Here is a 16,373-nt window from a genome sequence, read left to right on the forward strand (position 1 = left end):
GGTGATTTCCTGACCTGAGTGTCTACCCAGTGAACTAAGGATACGTTCACATTGCAGGTCTTATTGCTCAATTCTGATTTTATTTTATTTTTTTGCCATGTGTTTTATTGTGTGATGTTATTGGTGGATTTTGATTGTTTTAAATTTTGCATGATATTATTTTATTGTAATCTTTGCATACTTTTATTTTAAAAATTGTTATTCAGTGTTTTGCATCCAAACCACAACTGCCCCAAACGATGCAAAATCAATCACACCTGCCCAGTCCACTCTTTTTTCTTTTTTCTTTTTTTGTGTCCCGTTTGGATCTTTAGCCATCAGAATTGTTGTCTTGAGGCCAAGAAAGATGCCAAGCGGATTTATTTTACCAAGTGGATCATCATGGCCTTGCCATATTGGTCCATTTGATTGACCTTCATTATAATCATGAATTTATTTTATTTTCAGTTGCTACAAACGGGACAGACATGACTGGGGGATGGACAGGGTGAAAGAATGAAAGAAAGAGAGGGAGAGAAAGAAAACCAAAGGGGAGAAGAGACGGTGAGAAAGGGGGGAAGAAAAAAAAGAAAAGAAAAACAAACAAAACACCTGGGTCACCTGTATGGAGAAAAAAACAGAAGAGAAAGCAAACAACAAAGAGCAACATAATAAAAAAAAACGGCACCATCACAATAAACTAGCTAGCAGTAGATAACAGCAGATGCTAAATAATAAACGATATTGTGCAGCACGCAAGATAGACAGCGCACAGTGTGCTTTGAGGCAGCAGCCAAGAAAGCTGTAGTCCGCGTCTGTGAACACCCGTGTGTACACCTGTGTGCATACCTGTGTGGATCAGCATCCTTGTATTCCAAAGGTTTCTCCATGTAATAGGGAGTGTGGGGAGCCATAGCCCCGTCCACCAGGGTATGAAGCAGGTATGGAGGAGATCCAGGCCCCAGATATCCAGAGGCCCCAGAGTACAAGGACCAGAGGAGGACCACCAAAGGGGGGGGGGGAACCGTGCCAGCCTCCTGGGAAGAGCTGAGTAGAGCCCCAAAGGAGAGGTCACCCCGCAGCTACGGAGCAGAGGCCAGAGGGGGTTGCAGTGGCGTGCCCGCGGGCTCTGCCGGCAGCCAGCTGTGCCAGAGAGGACCGAGCTTCAGGCCCAGAGGCCAGAGGCCAACGTCTGAGGGCATCAGCCACCGGCAGGGAGTGTGGTGAGGGGAGATAGGCCTCCGTACTTTAGAGGGCCTGAGATGTACCCAGAGAGGTTGCTCAATTCTGATTTTTTGATCAAACACGATTTTTTTTGTCTGGTTGTTCAAACTACAAATAAAATGCGCTGTAGTGTGAACGGTTCATGGCACTCAAAGTGGCTCGCATGCGCAAAAGAAGACGTCACACACAACTCGCTCTGTTTACGGAAGTAAAAATGGAGGCTACAGAGCTAGTAGGTGTTGTTGCAGCAGTCTATCAATTTCTGCACAGTCGTAACCGACAGAATTTTGACAAATTAATTAGAGAAAGAAGGACACTGAGAAAAAAAGAGAGCCCGTGCTTTAACAATGGCCGCCATGATTTCTCGTTCATCTTCTCTGGCGCTGATAATTGGCGTCTGTCTTGTGTCAGTGACGTAAAAGATGGATTTAATGCGACATGACCATTAAACCGCAGTCGCTTTCTAAAACATCAGATATTATAACGGATTCAGTACCACATACGAAAGTGACCTAGGTTGGATTTGAAAATATCGGATTTGGGCTGTTCACACTGTCATACCATGATCTGATATGGGTCGCATAGGGTCAAAAAAGTTGGATTTGCTGCGGTTTCGCCTGCAGTGTGAACGTAGCCTAATTGATCTTTTTAATTCTGACTTTTCTTTATTCAGCTAATTACAGACATCAGTGTTGCTCCAGTATTCATGATGTGTCGCACAACCGTCATCTCAAACACGATTATAGCAATTTAACTTCAATATGGCTATTTCCGTAAAAGGTAAGCCCCTGTATCATCTCACTACTGAATGCAGGACATCAGCAACAAAAAACAAGGACTACTTTTATTTCCTGTTTTATTTCATTCTAAAGCTTTGCTAATGGCTAACCTCCATTTCTTGTTCTTTTGTTCACTGTGCAGTCACTTCACTAATGGCTCTGAAAGCTACTATTCTAAACACATAACAGCTCTCTGATGTTATTGTTATTGATTGTTGTATCCAGAGTATGTTTTCTGTCATCTTCTTTCAATAGATAATTTTGCTTGACTCCAGCTGATGAAAGAAAGAAAGCTGGAAAAAGCTGGAAACTGTGGCGTGATTGTAAAACTAGTACTGCATGGTGGAAAATGAAAATGTCACACCAAATTGAAATATTGCTCAAAGTGCTGCTAGGATGGAAGTCCAAGTGCAAACGCCTTCAGAATACAAGTGTGTGTACGTGTGTAGGCATGTGTATATGTGCTTGTCTGCAGCATCCATGGGGAGTCTTTACTCATCTAATCACTTCACTCCCCTGAGTTAGTGTGCTAATTAGGTCTAAAATATACATCATAGTTTCCCTCATCTCTTTAATTAAAAGTTGATTGTAGTTATTCAAGCTATCAAGTAATATGACACTTTTTCATGCTTGGAAAAGTGTTCAAAAAGTGTGGCTTCAGTAACAGTATAAAGACTGGAGTGAAAAGAAAAATTTTAAAAAGCAGTTTTATGGGACTACTATGTGCCCTTTATGTTCTCTGAAAATGTGCATCATTGCCTTTTTAACTGAGCATATGAATAAGAAGAAAAAGGTATGAAACTGAAAATGATGAAATGATTCAGAAAAGAAAAGAGATCTGGCAAGGGGTAATTATTTCAGGCACTGAGTGGTGGAGTACATTTTCAGCATTCAGCTCTGAATTCAAATAAGCAGAAGCAGGGAATGAGCAGAGTTTCTCCTATATGACTCGCACTAAACCAGGTAATGAGAAGGATGTGAAAGTGAGCTCAGGAAATGTTTCCAAGGCATGCAACCAGTCATGATGTGATAGGTGAAAAGGTGGGCAAACTCGTTCGTATTCATCATTATCATCGTCCTAAATCTAAGATAATTTTTCCTCCACAGGATTTTCATAAAAATCCTTCTCACTTTGGTACTGCTCTTCAGCAAAAGTAATGATAATATATTTAGATAGATGATACCTACTAATGTGTAATCATATGTTTGTGAATTAATGTATACTTAATGTATACTTTTGTTGTTTTACTACAAATATAGAAGTTATTGACATTTAAAAATGCCCCAAATTAACTGGTTTCTAAACCAGAAGACCGTAGCTAACATCTTTGTACCAATAGGTGGCAGTATACAACATGGTTTGACCTGACGAAGTCCACGTTTTTATCACAATGGTTTTCAGTTTATCTTGATTACAGAGCAGATGACACCTCTTGCAAATGCGCCAACGCTTTCTTCTTATATTGACACATTTTCCCCACCCTTTTGCAAAACAACTTAAACGGATGTCATTCAAGCAGTCCAAAGCCCACTGTTTTAGCTATGGTAACCAAACAGAGGTCATCTATTCCTGACTATTAGAAACTACCTAGGTCAGTATGAAATCACTGAAGCACCTGTTTGACACTCCTTCACAATAATCTTCAGTCGGCAATCAGTTTGCAGGCCGTAAAAGGTGCCACGTCTGTGTTGTTTTCATATTTTAATTGTTTTGGCACAGTTGGAACCTCTTGCAAACAAAATGTGCCACTTTCACCACGAGTGCCTCTGTTTAGACCTCTGTGTTAACTGGTTGGAAAAATGGGGAGTTTGCTGTCATGCAGCAGTCAACTCAATCAAGAGTATTCAGTAGTGCTCACGTCTCCCTGTCTAATCATTTCTCTTGTGTTTTTAGGTTAATATTTGTCCAAAAACAAAAACTTAAAGAGGTAATATTTGTCTGTTGTGTAGACTTGTCATTTAAGGATGGAAACGGAAAGAGCAGAACATAGTTTTGGTTTTCTGACTGACTTTTACTTAGGCTAAATGTTTCCTTCAGACTTTAAGCATGTTACTTTGGATCAACATTTCAAACATTCTGTAGTGTTACTGGCTCACTGCACAACTGTGTATTGTTTTAGTTGCTATCTAAGTGTTTTTTAAACACTCACTGAAGTTGTGCAATGCAAATTAATTACAATGAGATTTTTCTCCACATTAACCTGATAGCATCAGATAGTTATGGCTGATTCGTCAGCTGTTCATCCAGATTCCCTTTTGACCACATCCCAAAAGCACACCACTTGACTGCTGTGACTGTGGATGGCACTGGAGTTCAGTGTCGTCCAATTTTGGTGAGTTTGTGTGAGATTTGGCCTCAGTTTCCTCCTGTAAACTGACAGAAGTGGCACCTGATGTGGTGCCTCTCCTACTTTGATAATAATAATTGGTGTTTACAGTAGCTCAAAGACAGTAAGGACAGTAACTAACTAAACTAAATAAATACTAAAATATATTGCAAAGTTACCAAATATAACAAAATAGCTCTGATAGATAGGAAGTATATTACACAAATTAAATATAAGTGGTTGACATTAAGGTGCTTCTCTAGAAAAATGCAATGTGACATAGGACAAAAGAATGACTATAGGAGAGAGCCCCAGAGTTTAATAACTGCTACTGATCTAAAACAGCAACGGCATATAAGCACACAGAGAGTGAAATGATGAGTGAAAAAGAAATACCGTTGCATCATGGGAAGTCTGCCAGCTGAACTAAGTCATGGTTCATGGTTTCCTGACCAAGCCCTAACTATAAGATTTATCAGAAAAGGAGAGTTTACATTTGAGTGTCTGTTTCCAGAATAGAGCGGCCTGACAGCTACAGCCTCCCATTCTACTTTACAGAACTGTAGGAACCATAACCGTGAAAACTAGTCCTCTCCTAAAATAATAAGGTACTATAAGGTTTTTAAGACATGATGGAACCTGAGACCTAATCATTCAAGATTTTGTATGTGAAGTAAATAACGTTTAATTCAGTTCTGAGTGAAGAGATGCTAATATGGAAGAAATACGGTCTTTGCTTCGAGTCCTAGTTAGAACTTTCATTTTAGTGTTCTGGATCAACTAAATGCTTTTCAGGGAGCTTTTGGTCTGACATAATAATCAGTTATGTAATGAGGTACAATTGTTCAGCCTAGAAGCAATAAATGCATGAACTAGCTTTCTGTCATAGTCCCGAGTCTGACGACTCAGCGTTTTGTGTTTCGTTATATTATATATGTTCTTGTTTATTCTGTTATGTCTTTTGTTTAGGTTTGCTGTGTGTTAGAGTTTTGTTTTATGCCTGCCTATGTTCCCTCTGTCTGTCCATGGTGTCACTGTGTCTGCTCGTGAGTCTGTCTGTTAAGTTCAGTGTCTTGTCTGGTCCTCTGTGTCTGTTAGTTTCCTGTTTTATTCTGAAGGTCCTTGTCTTATGCGAGTGTTCAGTTTACGTTTCCCCTGTCTCGTCAGCTGTGATTTCTCCCGGTGTGTTCCCCTCCTGTCTCCCATCCCTTGATTATTGCTAAAGTGAAATGACTTCGGGTAATGATGTCCAAAGCGGAGAGTGAATGCAGGCTGGGATATTTGAGCGGGTCGTGAGCGGTGGTCAGAGAGACTGCAATAGAGGACAGGTATATCAGTGTGGAGTATCAATAAGTTGCAGGGAACTATCAAGTGAAACTGATTTTATGGCTTACTTGTCCGTAGGCAGAGGCACATGGAAGGTGGAGGTAAGTTCAGAGGAGATCTGGGTGAGTTGAAGTTGTCTGATCTGAGAGAATCTTACTATGGAAGCAGGGAGGCAGGCAGGCGAGAAGAGAGAATGAGGCCATACGGGAGGGAAGGTGATGAAGGCTGCAGTGAAGTCCAGCGACCGAGTGGAGAGAAGGGTGGAATGAGTGTTCCGTGGACAGAATTAGGCACAAGAGGAGACAAGGTAAGGAATAGTGTGAGATCTAACAAGACATGTGAATTGGCAGACGCTAACGCTGGTTAGACGATGTCCTGGCTGAGAGTTGTTGTCACGGCTGGACCAAAAATCCTGCAGCGTAAATCGTCACCAGGTGCGGCTCCTGAGAAAGACACCTCCATCTCTGCCCAGAGGAGGCGTAACACTGGGGAAAAACACTGGCACTCACCCGGTCCATGACAGTTTTGACAGACTTATCCATTTATCCATCCATTCTCTTCCCATATCAGGGTCGCAGGGGTGCTGGAGCCTATCCCAGCTAACATAGGGTGAGAAGCAGGGAACACTCCAGACAGGTGACCAATCTAACGTAGGAGTAACACAGAGACGGACCATCATTCACATTCACACTTCGTTAAACTTATTATTAAATATGACTGATTCTTTTCTTGTATGTTTTATGTTTTTCATCTTTGTGCTTTTCGTTAATTTTTATCTGTAGTACATTTTAGCAGTTGCTTTTTGTAGTGGAGTTAATACTTTTTCAGAGTATTGATTTCCTTTTATTCATTATGCTAATGCGTTTGTAGCTCCAGGTGCTGATTGTTTGAGTATGTGCTCTCAATATGAATGCTCATGATTTTTAGACTTGGAGCAGGCGATTGCTAATGATTTTTATTCAAGTATTAAAAATGTATATTATAAATTAAAAATTGTTTCCAATTATTCCACAGTCACTATTGAGACAAGGTTGTGTTTTCTAATTTAATCAAAACATATTTCCAGTTTCAATTTAAATGATCCATCATGAGGAGGATGAAGAATATTTTGATATGGTGCTTTACAAACACCATTTGGAAATGAGCTTGCATACATTGGCATTATCCAACACTAGTAATTGGTGCATCCAATTTAACAACTATAAACATGAGCTAAAACAAACCTGAAAAGTTTTGGGAAGCCCTGCTTTAGCCACAAGGTAGACATTTCTATAATGATGCACTCTCATGTAAAAGCTGAGAGAAGCACAGAAACTACTACGGTGTTGTTTCAGTGTACATCATTACAGCCAAGTCAAAGAACAGATAGCAACATGAAAGCAGATTTTAAAAGTTGTATGTGAGTTTTTAATGAGCTCTGTCTACTCTGATGGGTCTTGGGTCTATCTTAACCTTAAAAAAAACAGTCACTAATCTGGATGCCTTCACACCAAACAAGCAGACAGGCACTAACTGTGGCTTGCAGCTGTGTGTGTGTGTTTTGATAATAACCAACAACATTCAAAGTGAGTGCTGTACTAAAATACACATTACTGTTTCAAAACGAGGACAGCTACAGTGCTGTAAGGTCTCAGATTTTTGCATGTTTGTCACACATTTCAGATTGTCAAACCAATTTTAAAATCAGAAAAAGACAACCCACTTAAATACAAAATGCTGTTTTTCATATTATGATTTATTTGAGGGAACAAAGCTACTCAAACCTACCTGAGCTTAAGTGAAAAAGTAATTGCCAAGTAAAACTAATAACTGATTGCACAAGTACTGCAAACACGTGTTTGCGATAACTGGCAGGAAATCAACCCCAAACTATTAAACTATCACCACTTTTCACTGTTGCTATGATATTCTTTTTATGAAATGTTGTTAGTTTTGATGTAACAGGACCCAAAACCTTAGTTCAACCTTCTTCTCTGTCACGGTTTGCCGGGGGCAAGCCGTGTGGAGTTGTAGAAAAGGACCCAAAAGGCGGCAGCTCTGGTGCAGGTGAATATTTATTTACCACGGTGGGTACAAAACAGCACTGGTGGAAAAACAAGAAACCGGAAACCTAAACTGGGTAAGCTAATAACACAAACCAGAAACGAGGATGTAGGGAGGTCCGGGGAAATACATACGGAGAGACGCAGGGAGACCGAGGGGAAACAACACAGACGAACCAGCAATTACTATGACAGAAGACACAACTTAAATACACTCAGAGAACACAGGGAGATTACATACAGGTGGGAACACAGCTGGGAGTGATTAACAAGACGAGACTAGGGAGGCAAACTGAAAACACTCACTCACTCACAATAAAACAGGAACTTACACAAGAAAAGACACAAACTAAGAAACGCGGACTAGATACAGGAACACACGGGCAGAACAGAGTAAACACTAACCAGCGGAATAACAGAACCACAATCACGAAGAGAAAACACAAAACGCTGGGTCAAAAGGACCCAGGATCATGACATTCTCGTCAGTACGCAGAATATTTTACCAAATATCTTGGTGAACATCACAATGGTTCTTTTGTCAAATGAGTTCTTTTTGGTCAGCATTGGTTTTCACCATCCACACGGATGCACTTTTTGCCCAGTCTTTTTCTTATTGTTAAATCATGAACACTAATATTAACTAAGACAAGTGAGGCCTTTAGTTTTTTTTCAGTGTTATTCAGGGTCATTTTGTGATCTCTTGGATGAGTCTTTGATTTGTTCTTGGAGTAATTTTAGTAGTCTGGGCACTTTTGGAAAGGTTTACTACTGTTCCAAGTTTCCTCCATTGTGTTTAATGGCTAGAGTCCCGTAGCCTCTATCAGTCAGGAAATGGCTTTGTAACCCTTGTAACTAGAGATGGCACGATACCACTTTTTTATGTCCGATACCAATATCATAAATTTGGATATCTGCCGATACCGATATGAATCCGATATAGTGTTTTTTAATCAACAAAACTGTTTTTTAAATATCTTGCTGCATTTTGTATAAGTTCATACTCAAGTTTAAAACAACAACTACACTAAAGTTATTCTGTTATACCTGTATGCAAAAATATATATATATTTCATAGTTCAGCAATACTGATCAATCTAATAAACTTAAACCTACACCATCCTCCCTATTCTGGTATTTTAAAGAGTACTTAGCGTAAATATTGAGCAATCTAACTAATAGGGTTCCAACTCCCAGCAACAACAAAAATAAATAAATAAAAAATAGGGAACCACCCCTCACGCTCCACCTCATGATGCTTAATCGACGTAATCAACCTTAATTTGATGCAGTGTGGAAAAAAAATGCATAGAAATCAATTATTTTTCAAGAAATATTAAATACATTCAACATCTTTCTTCAACAAAATTGCAGACTGCACAGATGGTACCTTCCCAAAGGAAAAAGTACTATAGCTTACTAGGGTATATATATTAGAATTAATAGTCACTATATACAGTAATTGACTTCTATTCATTTTACATCAAATTAAAACTTTGGGTTTAAGATTTGGATAATTATTTATTAAAAGCTAGACATTTTAAATGAGAATAAGAAAGAAAAGTATGTCTTTGTGCCCCCCTTTTCCCTGTTAATGCCCTATCGTCCCCCCTGGCTAAACTTTGCTAGATCCGCCCCTGCACAGTTACCAGCTGTCAGCTACGTAGAAAAAGATCCTCGAGTAGAAAGTAATAATAAATAAATTCTAACAACAGCTTACCAAGCTTAAATGTGCTGCTGTTGTTCAGCCGCTGGTTTCCTCTTTCTGGTGCAAAGTGGGCCAAAAACAAACAAGAGAGACGGACTCGCAACAGAAAAGCCGATCAGCTGATCATTAAGCAGTTTCATGATTGAAGTAGCGGCAAGAGGAGGCAGTCGCTTGTTAAGCTTAACGCAGGAATGCTTTACAAACATTCAGAGATGGAATTACACACTTGCTTTACTTCTCTCGGGGATAACTTTGTCGGAGATGAAATGCCGGGTTGCTAGCCAAGCTCCACATGCTATCCAGACCACCGACAGGTCCTGCATGCCACAGCCGCTCTATCACGTGATGCATACTGCTCTGACGTGCTAACGTTCTGAGGTGAGTTACGGCGTGTTGCAAGTTTTGTGAGGTGCTTTCGTGATATTTAATGGATCGGATTACATTTTTTATTTTTCTCCGATATCCGATCCAGTAATTTAGGTCAGTATCGGACTGATACCGATACGTAATATCGGATCGGTCCATCTCTACTTGCAACCCTAATTTTGTTTCTTGTTTCTCTCTAGGATTGTGTGTGTGTGTGTGGTTGTTGTTTGTTTGTTTTTTAGCCCTTTTAGCCTATTTCAGTATGTGTGCATGACACACAAACATAGACATTGAGAGAGATTTTAAAGAGAACTAATGTTTGAGGTCACTTCATCTTATAACCTTTCCCTTTCTTTATGTACCAATTTAAAACATCGGAAAAGTATTCATATATGAGAGATATTAGAAAGTATGACAGTGTTAGTCCACCTTAGTGGAGACAGACAGACAGACAGACAGACACACACACACACACACACACACACACACACACACACACACACACACACTCTGAAGTGATTTAGCAGAATATTATAAGTGATGGTTTCATCATATTCATAGAGAGACTCATGTCTGTAACCAGTCATTTAATTATTTAAAAAAAGAAAACAAAGGCTATCAGCATATATGCAAATTATATTCTCAGTTAAACGCACCCACAGATCTCCAGCTCTGTAACAGAGTACAGACACAAACTACTTTGTGTTTTAGTCTCTTAGGGTGTCGGTGGCTGATGTCAAAATGCCTTAGTGCAAATGGATCCTGAAAGCACCAAATATGTGTTCCTTGATGCTATCACCAGGGGACATCAAAGTTGAACATTTCTAATTGTACGTATATTAACTTATTTCTTGTGACATTACCAATAAGTTTGATGTGTCACATGGCCCTCTTCCTATTGAAAAAAACAAAAGTTGTATCCAAGATGGCCGACTTCTAAATGGCCACCATGGTCACCACCCATCTTGAAGAGTTTGCCCCCTCACATATACTAATGTACATTCAACACTGCACTTTATGCCTGCTTGTAGTCTGGGCCTCTTCTAACCTTTCCCAGAGTCCTTTGCTCTGAACATTGACCTGCTTATTTTAATTATGACTTTTTCTGTTTCCGATTTTTTTTGTATTTAAATGATGAAATAAATGGTTACTTACAATCCTGTGAAAAAGTATCTGCCCCCTTTCTGATCTTATTTATTTGCATATTTGTCACAATTATGTTTCATATCAAACATATCATTGTTTGATATGAAACAAATGAAAGAATAAATAAAATAAACATAGTAAATATAAAATGCAGTATTTGAATGATTTTGTTTATTAACTAATTTATTAAGGCCATGGATGTATTTATCCCTACTCTTTTAAAAAATGTAAAAAATAAATTGCAAACTATAGGGAACCCATAGTGACACCATCTGCTTTTATGGTTTATAGTATGCATGCAAATGTGAATTGTGATTATTTATAATGCTGGAATGCAAAAATAATCTTTGCAGGAATGCTAATAACCAATCTTCACCATATGCTGTATGGTCATTAGCAAAAATATTTCCCACAAATGGGACCCAGACCACTCACATACAACAGATGCATGCTCATCACCATTTCTAGTATATGAAGGTAAACACAATGACTACACAAAGTTCAGTGCTTATCACATAATCATGAGCATTGTATGAAGCAATGGTTTGCTTTGGTGTAAGTGCAATAACTGATGGATAAGTAAACATCAAGGAACGTAGCATGGTTGCTGAAAAAATGTAAATGTTTCATAAAATGGAGCTTCCTTTTAAGTTTCAGACAACTGTAACCAATGTAAAGTGGCAGGTTTAAGAGGTTACTGATAGTAGGTCACATCAGGCCACAACTGAATAGGTATATAAACATGAAGAGAGCTGATGTGTCAAACTCGGGTCACAGAGCAGAGAGTCTCAATTTGTCATGGCTGAACTAAGCAGAAAACTTATTTTTCCTCATCACACTAGCAGTTCAGATGACCTGCTGTTTATTCCTCTTCTGTACAGAGCTTCACAAATCGCTTCCAGCACATAGGTTTTTCTCTATATATATTTCTTTTATTTTTTTGGGCATCTGTGAGGGGGAAAAAAAACATAAGCATTCAGAAACAAACACGGTGTTTAGCTCAGGCTGTGAGGTCGAATAAAGACAGTTCACAGAACACCTGCAGTGACAGTAGCTAAGAGGGGTAAAAGAGGCTCTCACTGTGCACACTGTGCCCAGATTCCATCAGAGCCTTTCGTGGTTCACATTAACACCCCTGGAGACCCTTTCTGGCTTACACTCTGCAGCCTCAAACACTTGAACCAGCCATGATTGATTAGACAGTGGCCACAGGGCAACCAACCACCTTGCACTTCATCAGATGGATGCACAGGCGATAAGGGATTACAGTAGAACCACCAAAATCCTAAATTGTTCCCTACACCCATGGCTGCATATAGTTTGATTGTGATCAATTCATTACCCAACATCATTCATCATGGCAGAGACAGTTCCAATCAACTTGAAATCAATTAGTGGTACTTGAAGCATTTGTCCCACATGAATCTATGGACCTTGCATACAGACAATTTAAAATTTCATTTTCTGCGCACTGTTGGTCCCCAAGTTTTTACTCATTTGTCCAGAGCATGTTGTTCTTATCAGTCCGAGAATTGTGCATGTACACATGCAAACAGCACACGAAATAATCCTGTCCATTGGGCTAACAAATTACATGGCACTGATTGCTGCACGCAAATATAATTTTCTCACATACCTTCCAGATGTGATTAAAAAAAGATAGGAATGTAATGTTGTGGCTTCAAGCGGTATGTTCACATTGGGTGGCATCTATAAATTCCAAAGGCACTGATGCCACCACGACAAGGTAATGTTGCAGCAGTAATCAGCAAAGTATAAGAGTATTTTCAACATCAGAGATGAAAAGACTGTTTACATTCATATAGCAGTTTTATTAGGAATACCATACTAATAGCAGAGGTTGGATTTCTGTTGCTCTCAAAACAGCTTTAGTCCTTGGTGTCATGGATTCCACAGGATACTGAAAAATGTTTTTCAAGTTCTGCTTCATCTTAATGTAACTGCATCACATCATCTTTCACACCAGATGGCAATAGGATGGCTCTTGTGTATAATATGAAGTAGATTTAGGCTTTAGCCTAAAAGTAGGCTAGAAGCAAGTAGTAGCCATGACATTTTCATTAGATTGTCTTCTTTAGTCCAGTATTCGATTTTACTGAGTAAGTGTCCACAGCACCCTTGGGTTTTATGTTCTTGATGGACTGGATTTGATTCTACTGCTGGTGAGATTTAAATTTGGTCTTCTGATAGAGATGTTGATTATGAATGTTTGACAGCTGACAGAAATGGTACAGTAACTGAAATAATTATAAAGGCTGCCCTGGTTTAATAGCCTTAATCAACAAGGGTTTTTTTTAAGCAACATGAGGACACTATTGTTCTTTGACTAATGCTGTTATGGCATAACTGAGATTACTGAGGTGGTGCTGAATAGTTGGCCATATGTCACCCTGAACTACGGTGGCCCCTAGAGACAAAGCATGTACAAACTCCAAAACACTTACAAATTCCAAATAGCACGCACAAGCTCCAAAATACGTGCAGCGGCAAGACTTTTAACTGCTACAAACAAGAGGTCACACATTACTCCAGTCTTCCTCCTCCTCTTCCTCACGCACTGCTGAGTTTGTCCTGGTGGATCATCAGGGGTGCAAAGTCTCACAGATGATGTGCAGCAGTGGGTCCCTCAGTCTGTCCTCACTCTGGACACTTGCAGTTGTCACACATGGAAATCAAATGTGTGATAAGCTGCAGGATTCAAACACAAGTGTAACTTATAAATACATGTTCATACTTTTATTACACAATCAGAGAGAAAGAAAGAGAGAGAGAGTGCAGGACAGACAGACAGGTGACAGTCTCAGGTGTACACACTGCTACAAAACAGCACAAGAGAAGGAGGATTTAGTGTTTGTGTTATTACGAGTGCTAAACAAGAAGAGTTCCCAGATGGTACAGTGGACACATGTGTGACTCCTGTGATTAAAGCATCTTTCTTTCAGCTTAACGAGTGAACCGTCAGCTCGTTCAAACATACGTTAAAGTCCGTTTGGCTCGACACCACCGAACAGAGGCAGCAATATAACATAGCTAACATTAACAGTGTAGTGAATCCTGCTTGTGCCGTGATATTCAGGACTGCAAACCGAGCAGCATCACTGACTTTCAGCTTGTTTTGTTTGTGGATATATGACTGACTTTAATTATCCATAAAATCATCACATTCTCTGTAAGATTAAAGTCAACTATTGAACGGCGAATATTTTGAAGTAAAGGCTTTAAAACCAAGTTAGTACAAACACCGCTAATGTCACATGACTTTCCCGACATGTGGCCAACAGTAATGTTTTAATGTTCTTCATTATAAAACACTTGCGCATAAATAAGTGACATAATATTCAGTACTTACTTCTGAAAGTTTACTCTTTGTCCGCTCCGCTTCCGCCGTGTTTTTTCGGCAAAAATATCCACATCACCGCCGCGCTATGAAGTCTGGGATATGTTGGGCCATGAAGGCTACACCGACCCATCCTTAAAATTCAGGGGAATTAAGGACGCATTTGAGGGCCGCATTTCGAGCAGCGTTTGAATTGGGACAGCCTTTGTCGTGTCGCTATGACGTAATCGGCCTTAAAATGCGGCCTTTAAGGCTGCAAACCCCAAATCCGGTCATTGGTACTTCCTGGCTTGTGTAGTTACTAGGTAACAAAAGCTCAACACTACCCCTAGCATCCTGGAGCACTTCCGTTGTGTTTTGGATTTTGCAAGTGTTTTGGGGTTTGCATGTGTTTTGGGGTTTGCACGAGTTTTGGAGTTTGTACGTGCTTTGTCTCTAGCCGCCACTGTACTGAACACCTTAGCGTGGTAACTCTATAGGCATTGGGTGCATTGCAGTTGAGGGTGGAGGCCCTGGCAATCATATCTCCAGCTGTCGAAACTTGCTCTTGGCACACGGCATGTCACCTCTTTGGTGGGAAAGGAGTCCATTCTAGTGTGTAGGGGTGAGCAATACCAGCTAGATGAAGATTATTCTTAAATTCAATAAGAAATATCTATAGCCATAATCTGTCAGCTTTCTTAGGTGTTAGGGTGCTTTCCTGTTCTTCATATCATTACCACTTCTCCATGCTGTCAGTATCAATACTTGCAAGTCACTCTAGTCCAGTCATTTTCTTTCCCACCTTCTTTGAACCAATGAGCCTCCACTTTGTGTGGTTTAAATCTGTGCTCTCTGGCATTCTCATTTTCATCCGTGCAGCCCGCCTCCTCCCCATCTCCACCACACAGACACCATAGTAAGAGCTCCATCCAAATCTCAGTCTTTATCTTCACCAACACCAATGTTTTGATTCTGGGGAGTCCTGTCACAAATCCTACAGCCTTTCTCCAGGTGATCTCTTCTTATGGAAATGGAGCTGGGTTCATCTCAGTGGATAGTCAGTCTTTTGGAGAGGGCTGAGGCTCTATTCAAATCTGGAGCTGCATTCTGTGTGAGGTGACCTGCTTGCATTTTCCTGGTTCAGTTGCAGGGACAAGTTGCGGTCCCAAGTGCAGGAATTTTAGTATCTCGGGGCCTTGTTCCTAAGAGAGGTGGGAATGGAGTGGAAGCTTGATGGATTGATGCCACATATGTGTTTATGTAAATGTTATATCCATCTGTTGTGGTGAAGAAAGAGCTGACTTTGAAAATGAAGCTGTTGATTTATCAGTGGATCTATGTTCCTACCCTCACCTATGGCCATGAGCATTTGTTAGTGAAAGAATGAGATCATGGAAACAATCAGCAGACTGAGCTTCTTTTATTCAAGAAGGACTTAGCATAGAATTGTTACTTGTCCACATTGAAAGGAGCGAGATGAGGTCCTTCAGACATCTGATTTGGTTGTCTGGAATTGTACAGCGCTTTGAGGGCCCAGAAAAGTGCTATATAAATGCAATCCATTATTATTATTATTATTATTATTATTATTATTATTATTATTATTATTATTATTATTATTATTATAATAAATGGATCTGTTAAGACAGGTGATTTTAAGGACAAGCTTATGAAAAAACCTGGCTACTACTATGTTAAGTCTTTTTTTTCCCCTTTGAACCGCATTAATTCTTCATGGTACAAATTCACCAAGGTGCTGGAAACATTCATCAGAGATGTTTGTCCATAATTAAAGATATCATTATGTAAATGCTGCAGATTTATCAACTCCACATCCATGATGCCAGGCTGCTGTTCCACCACATCACAAATAGGATCTATTAAAACTCCAATTCCACACGGTAAACACTGATTTTGTTCCACCAAACTTTTATATTGGCTATTAATTATTCTTTCACAGTACTTGTTACTAAAATCAAATTAACTATTTGAACTATTTGGCTGAAATTTGCAGTGACTGATCATGTTAAGTGAAGATAACTGATTATATTAAATTTCAGTAAGGAGGGGGAGAGGTTAATTCTAAATGTTATACTGGTTTGAGCTCAAACATGAGTTCATGCAAAGTAAAGCAAG

At 39.6% G+C, this 16,373-nt stretch overlaps 1 long non-coding RNA gene across 1 annotated transcript; it reads right to left on the reverse strand.

Moving 5' to 3' along the window:
- Positions 1-5,487: 5,487 nt before the first annotated feature.
- LOC143414683 (uncharacterized) lies at positions 5,488-6,270 on the reverse strand. The gene is made up of 3 exons (XR_013095369.1): positions 6,145-6,270; positions 5,704-5,860; positions 5,488-5,621 (listed from the first exon to the last, which is right to left on the reverse strand). It is a non-coding gene; the product is annotated as an uncharacterized LOC143414683 (long non-coding RNA).
- Between the last annotated feature and the right edge of the window lie 10,103 nt (positions 6,271-16,373).

This window comes from Maylandia zebra, linkage group LG22 (assembly GCF_041146795.1).
Source record: "Maylandia zebra isolate NMK-2024a linkage group LG22, Mzebra_GT3a, whole genome shotgun sequence".
Lineage (NCBI taxonomy): Eukaryota > Metazoa > Chordata > Actinopteri > Cichliformes > Cichlidae > Maylandia > Maylandia zebra.